This window comes from Misgurnus anguillicaudatus, chromosome 3 (genome assembly GCF_027580225.2).
Source record: "Misgurnus anguillicaudatus chromosome 3, ASM2758022v2, whole genome shotgun sequence".
NCBI lineage: Eukaryota > Metazoa > Chordata > Actinopteri > Cypriniformes > Cobitidae > Misgurnus > Misgurnus anguillicaudatus.
Genome location: NC_073339.2, coordinates 35,249,830 through 35,256,123, shown reverse-complemented (window position 1 = coordinate 35,256,123; position 6,294 = coordinate 35,249,830). Strand labels below are relative to the sequence as shown.

At 36.7% G+C, this 6,294-nt stretch overlaps 1 long non-coding RNA gene across 2 annotated transcripts; it reads left to right on the top strand.

Moving 5' to 3' along the window:
* Positions 1-315: 315 nt before the first annotated feature.
* On the top strand, positions 316-4,478 carry LOC141363085 (uncharacterized). Of its 2 annotated transcripts, XR_012368582.1 has the most exons (5): positions 316-563; positions 1,773-2,044; positions 2,134-2,228; positions 3,602-3,743; positions 3,864-4,478. It is a non-coding gene; the product is annotated as an uncharacterized lncRNA (long non-coding RNA). The 2 variants fall into 2 exon arrangements; XR_012368585.1 differs by lacking the exon at positions 316-563 and having other exon boundaries at positions 1,914-2,044; positions 3,598-3,743.
* The last annotated feature ends 1,816 nt before the right edge of the window (positions 4,479-6,294 follow it).

Genomic DNA, 6,294 nt, shown 5'->3' with positions numbered 1-6,294 from the left:
TGCAGGCGGTAAGACTTCTGGGTTATGTTGGAAATCAGCGCGTAAGTGCATATAATGCAAACAACACGAACATATCGTCGCTGCCTGATGAAACTCCCGTATGTCCAAAACGGTAACTTTTCAGAAAGTGAAAAAAACACTGTATATCAAAAGCAGTTGAATGTAGCGTTGTCATACTTGATACGGCATATTTACATGTAACCATATTCTTGCCAGTGTCATGATATAATCCACATTTGACCAAAATTGAGTTTAAATGGACATGCGTGCATATTTTACAGTAACTTTGATCGATACGCGTTCTTCCGATCATTAATTACACAGCAAAACCACCAGTGTTGATTTTACAGAGTTCGCTACTCTAGAGTGGTCAGGTGTTAGTTGTAGTGTTCGTTTATAATTTATCATCACTCACAGTGTCAGAAACTTCCACAAGGGGGTGTTGCTTTCCAGTGTTCCAATAATAACGTTTGCGGGGAGTTAAGATTCACGCCACGCCCCTTCTTTCTGAAGCGGGAAAGTCAGTTACTCAGCATCGACCGACCTGGACTCACGTTACTGAGGTAAGCCAAATAAGTTAAATATGATGGTGATAAATGTATAATAAACTGCAAATAATCCGTGTAGGTTTGTTAAATCGTGAATATTTTGGTGGGTGACCACAAGGAAATCTTTAAAATTGAACTGAACTGAATTTCAATTTGTAATTGGCTGACGTTGTTTAATCGGTTTAACGTTAACCAATTATTATTATTAAGAGACTAACGTTATTAAATGTGCTTTCTTAATTTTGTATTGAGGTAACTTACACTACAATTTGTCTAACATTACATAATTAATAAAATCTACAATTCTGTATGTGCTCAACGTATTTGCAAAACAACGCAAAAATAGCTAATTTTGTATTTGCGGGTACATTTAAACAGTTAAGTTAGTGCAGTTCTCTTACGTTCAGGGTGGTGGTTTCAGATTATGGTGTGAGTCAAGCAATGTGGGCAAAGAAACATGATGCAATGCAGGTGTTTGTGATATTCAACCTTTATCACTAACTCCTTAATTGTACATTTGTCACAATATCTTCATTTTAGACTGTTAATAAATTAGACTTTGGGGGTTATTTTCGCTGTTTAAATGTAATTAAATTGTGAATGTCAGTTATTTCTGCTTGTTACACGCGGTGTGGTAAATGGCTGCGTCATTCACTTCGTGAGAGAAAATGATTTGCTCGTTTTTTCGCCTAATGTAACTTGTCTTAAAATGTAGCATTTTAAATGTGTGCTGCTTCTTTCAGAGTTCACACACGAGTATGTCTGCACTTTGAAGGGAGTAGGGCATAGGGACGGTGACTAACGATTGGAATTCGCCCTAATAGTGACGGATAGCTGGAATTAGATTTGATTGGTTGAACCGCGTTCAAAGCTGTTCACGCGCGTCTGATCTACGTATGACGACGCATGACCACGCGCGATTTGAATGCACAACTTTACAGAAGGTAGAAAATTAAGAAATCGCACGTAAGCGCGTTAAGGTCTTTAAAGGTGCATTTATGGGAATACATTAAAAGAACACTCATCATCAATGTACTAAAACCTGTCCTGAATAGTTTTTGTTAACCAAGTCACTCACCTAAGCCACAGTTTTTTTATTGCATATATTTTTGTTAAATTACTTTATAATAAGATGCAATAACTTTATGAAAAACATTTTCATATTTAATGTTATAGTACATTTTGTTTGATAATACAAAGTTTTTTATTCAATCACTATTTCAGGTTTGGAACATGCTGCTGAAGTTGGTTATCAGGGCTCCAGGAAATGTATCAAACTGCAGGATTGATTTATTTTTGCTCATTAGTGAAGGTGATTTTTTTTTCACTGTTCATTTATTTGTTGCTTCCTTACATATATATAAAATGCAATTTTTGTTTTGTCATAGATGGTAAGCTAAACTGACTGTGGACTAATGTATGCATTGTTGATGACACTGAAATCGAGGAAGACATTCTACAAGATGTGCTGCTTACAGTTAGAGGACAAAATGAAGGTACAGTGTGATGATTATCTTTGTTTTATAAAACTAATTTAGGTTTATTTTTCAGTTTTTGTGTGTTTGTCATGAATTTTTGTCACCAGATGCAACAAGCAGCTTCTGCCACTGTCATTTACCATCTGAACTTGACCAAAGTCGTTCCAAGAAATCTAAGACAACAGATGACTCCATGACCGAGGTAAAAGAATACACATAGTATTTTCACTATGCATAATTAAATGTGTGTGTGAAGAAGTAACAAGCAAACATTTGTTGTGTTTTGGAAGATGGTCATTTGTGCCATTAAGCAGAATAGTGGAAGTCCTAGTCAACATTTTTGTTGCACATATTGGTAAATGCACTTCATTATTTTAATTTAATTTGTCAAAATACATGCTTTCATAAATGATGACTTTCAAAATCTTTATTCATTTGTCAAATTGAAATGTGTCTGTCATCTTATGTATTAGAGGTCGACCGATATGGCTTTTTCTCTGGCCGATGCCGATGTTTAGAAATCAGGGCAGCCGATGGCCGATATGTTTGGCTGATTTTCTACATGTACATAATAATCAAAATGTTCTCATCATTAGCAGATATTTTAAATGTAAAAATGTCACTATTTAAGTCAAAGTATTTAAAAAAATTATGACTGGTCTTTCTGAAGAGTTTTACAACCTCCTCTGCACCATGCATTTATCAGACACAGATATTACCTGACACTCTGCTGTCATCATCTTTGATCAGTTTTTTTCCATGGCTTTTATTGCTTTGTAGGATAAAATCCTTATATGGTAGACCTGATAAATTATTTATTCATCATAAAGTTAACATAGTAAATGTCTATGTTTTTTTAGTTGAGACTGTTATTTAGGGCAAATCTTTCTAAACACATTTACATTATCATTTCTGAGGCGCTATAAGTGACTGATTGTGCTGACAGTGACTTCTTGTTCCGCCATCGTTTACTAAAGTTGTTTGTGAACAAGGCACGGCTGCACACACACGGGAGCTATCTGCTTTTAGCAAGAGGCAGCGTCACGAGTTCTACAACAACGCTTAGGTGCCCGCAGATGCGCCTGTCTATTATTCGGCCTAATTTTGCAGCAAAATCGGCCAAAGCCGATTTTTAAAAATATGCCAAAAATCGGTCAACCTCTATTATGTATTGTACATAGAGCTGGGTATTGGCAAGGGCCTCCCGATACGATACGTATCACGATACAATGCGTTGCATGTTGTGATACATTGCAATACTTTTTCTTTTTTTTATCAAAAATGTAAAAAAAATAGAACTGAACACCTGCAGCTCTTTAAATTTTCTGCCATTTTCTCACTCTCTCTAACTTCTGAGACATTGGCCGTATATGGCAGACAACTGGACAGTGACAACTACAGCAGAGGCAGAGGAGGTCGTTTGACGCACACAGAAGAATTTGATTGGTTTTAAAATATCAATAGTAGCGATCGAAATATCGATACACTTTCGATACAGCCAACTATCACGATAGATTTTTGCGCAGCCCTAATTGTACAGTATTGTGACATGTCTGTTTATGTTGTTTAAGGAAGACTCCTACAAGGAACCAGTGAGAGCATAGACTGTGATAGTGACATGGCAACACTGCCTTTACTGCTCCATCTCCTTCCACCATCACCTCAACGGAATCAGTGCATCAGATTTGCAGTGAGCAGGCTTGTGGTGTATCATAAGGTAAGTAGGAGAGCCTGCTTTCTAAATCTGTCTCTGTGGCTCTGTACTTCTAATGATTTTCTCAATGTTATGCAGATGTATAGGTCTAATATAATAACTGTTGTTCTTTATCTTTTATAGTCTTGTACCAGCCTTGAAGAACATCTTCAGCAACGAGTAGGATGACAACCGTACCTTACTGCGGTTAGCAGGATCTGCGGCCAGATTTGAGAACTTTGACGTGGCTTTTGATAAGAATCTCACCCCATCAGTCGGAAGGCTCCCTTTTATTAGCATTTGACTTTGTTTTTAATGTAATGTATGATGATGGACTCCTTTACTTTAACTAATTTAATCAAACAACAGTTTACATGTTGGGAAAACTAGAGATTGAGAGCTGAGAGCAAACTTTTTTTAACTAGCTGTAACTAGTATCTCATTTACGGTTTCAGCATGCATTTTATCCTTGCCCAAATTGCTAATTAATATGTGCTGAAGAAAATTGTGATTACTTTTGTGATGTATTGTTTTACAGAATGTTTAGTGAAGGATTTGCTGTGATTTGCCCTAGATGTGTGTCAGACATGGATTTTAAAACACTTTTCCAGTTTTGTTTAAACTCCTTGGCAAAATTGAAAGGACTGTATACATAACCACTCTCTGAAAATTTTGAAAAAGTTCACAAGTGAAACTTTATTTTTTTATAAATATTTAATAATGTCAAATAAATTTGTTAAATAAATTTGTGGTCAATAACTTTGCTTAATTTAATTCTTGTTGTCATTAATAATCAAAGATGTATGATGAAGTACTATTTTCAGTGTTCAAGTAACTCTCTATCAGTGTTTAAATATTGACTCTACTTAAGTGTAATTAACTCTAATGGGTGTTTTAAAGGCAGTGTTTGGAGTTAATTCTTTAACACTATCAGAGTAAAATGATCAACACCAAGGTGGAGTAAAATCTTTAACACTAGTTGGAGTGTTATTTTAACTCTGGGCAGTGAGAATTATATAAACACTGGTATAGTGTTGAAATCAACTCTCATAGAGTTAAATTAACACTGGTGGTTTTGCTGTGTAGAATGGCCAAAGTCGCGTTTTGTATTGACAGATGAATACGCTCAGTTTATTAAATAGCCTACGTCTTAGTTAAATACGCTTACTTTATTTAATATTAATTATACATTTATTAAATGTCTCTTGCAAACCATTAAGGGACAATGAATCAATACACTGACATGGTAATTCTACACAACAGGGGTGTCAGTTTGTGTTGAAAAGTGGTGGGGACAAAATATCTTATAAAAACATTACTGCAGGACAGGAAAAATATTGAATAACGCGCATCAAAAATGGGCATAGCGTAGGCCAGTCAACAACAAGAAAATACTCAGCATAAATTTATAAACCCTCAACAATGTCGAATGCACACATCACACATGTAACAGTCCCTGCAACACCAGCTCAACCGAACAATGCCAAAGCACCATACCGTAGAAAACAGCAGCGCGTTTAATAAATGATTACAATGAATTTCATTACACATGTACAAGAAAACACACCATAAGCATACAACACAACACATGTGACACTAGACCACAAAACCAGTCTTAAGCATCGCTTGATTTTTCAGAACATTTTAACCAAATGCTTTCAAAAAGTGGCAGGGACATCCCCAGCGTAAATAACACCAATGCTAGACAGATACTTTGTTTGCACAGTCCTACCGTAATTAAGTAACTCCTAGATGTTAGTCTGGCATCCGGGGGAAACGTTTACCTCGAAGGAAAGTCATTGTCATGTTTATTCGGCTATATCCAGTGCTGAGGTTCGATGAAACTTTACGAGACCGGCGAGATGCTTCACAGGCGGAAGATATGCGGCGTGATTGACAGCTTTGACACCAAACGGGTACGTGAAAATCAGATGACATGATTTCACAAGTTTTCATTGGCTATTTAGGTATGTGACGCATACTGTATATGGAAATGAACCTGGACATTCAATCTGTCGAAAAATCTCAAAATCGGCAAAATGAACATACGTGAGTTTCATCGGACAGCGATGATATAGTGAATCATAAGGTATCCAGAGTGTGTTGCTGGTCCAAGGGGATTGGGTTTATACAGAAAGAGTCTTTTAAAATTTGATAAAACTAAAGACTCTTCAGATATATAAAGGATGTTATACTACTCTATAGGTACACAAGAAACACGAGTGTGTGCTACAGGAGCTTTAACAAATTTGACTGTATTTTGCTGCAAAACCCTTTAAGTACATGCAAAAATGTCCAGTCACTCTTCACCGTCCTTTCTGACTAAAGGTAAAAGGCGAAAAAAAAAAATTCAGTATCTTAACTCTTCCCCTAGCCTGGCTCCGCCCTCCTACGTGCTTCCGCTTAATTTTCATTTCACTTCAGCACAACGTCTGGGACTGCTGTGTAGAGGAGGGGGTGGCTAAGAACGATGACGTTGAGGTCGTGCGCCAGACTGAGTGACATAAGTCACGACCAAACGTTAGCGATTGGTTATGGTAGATTCAGAGTGACTCTGGGCAGATCCAATAGTTTT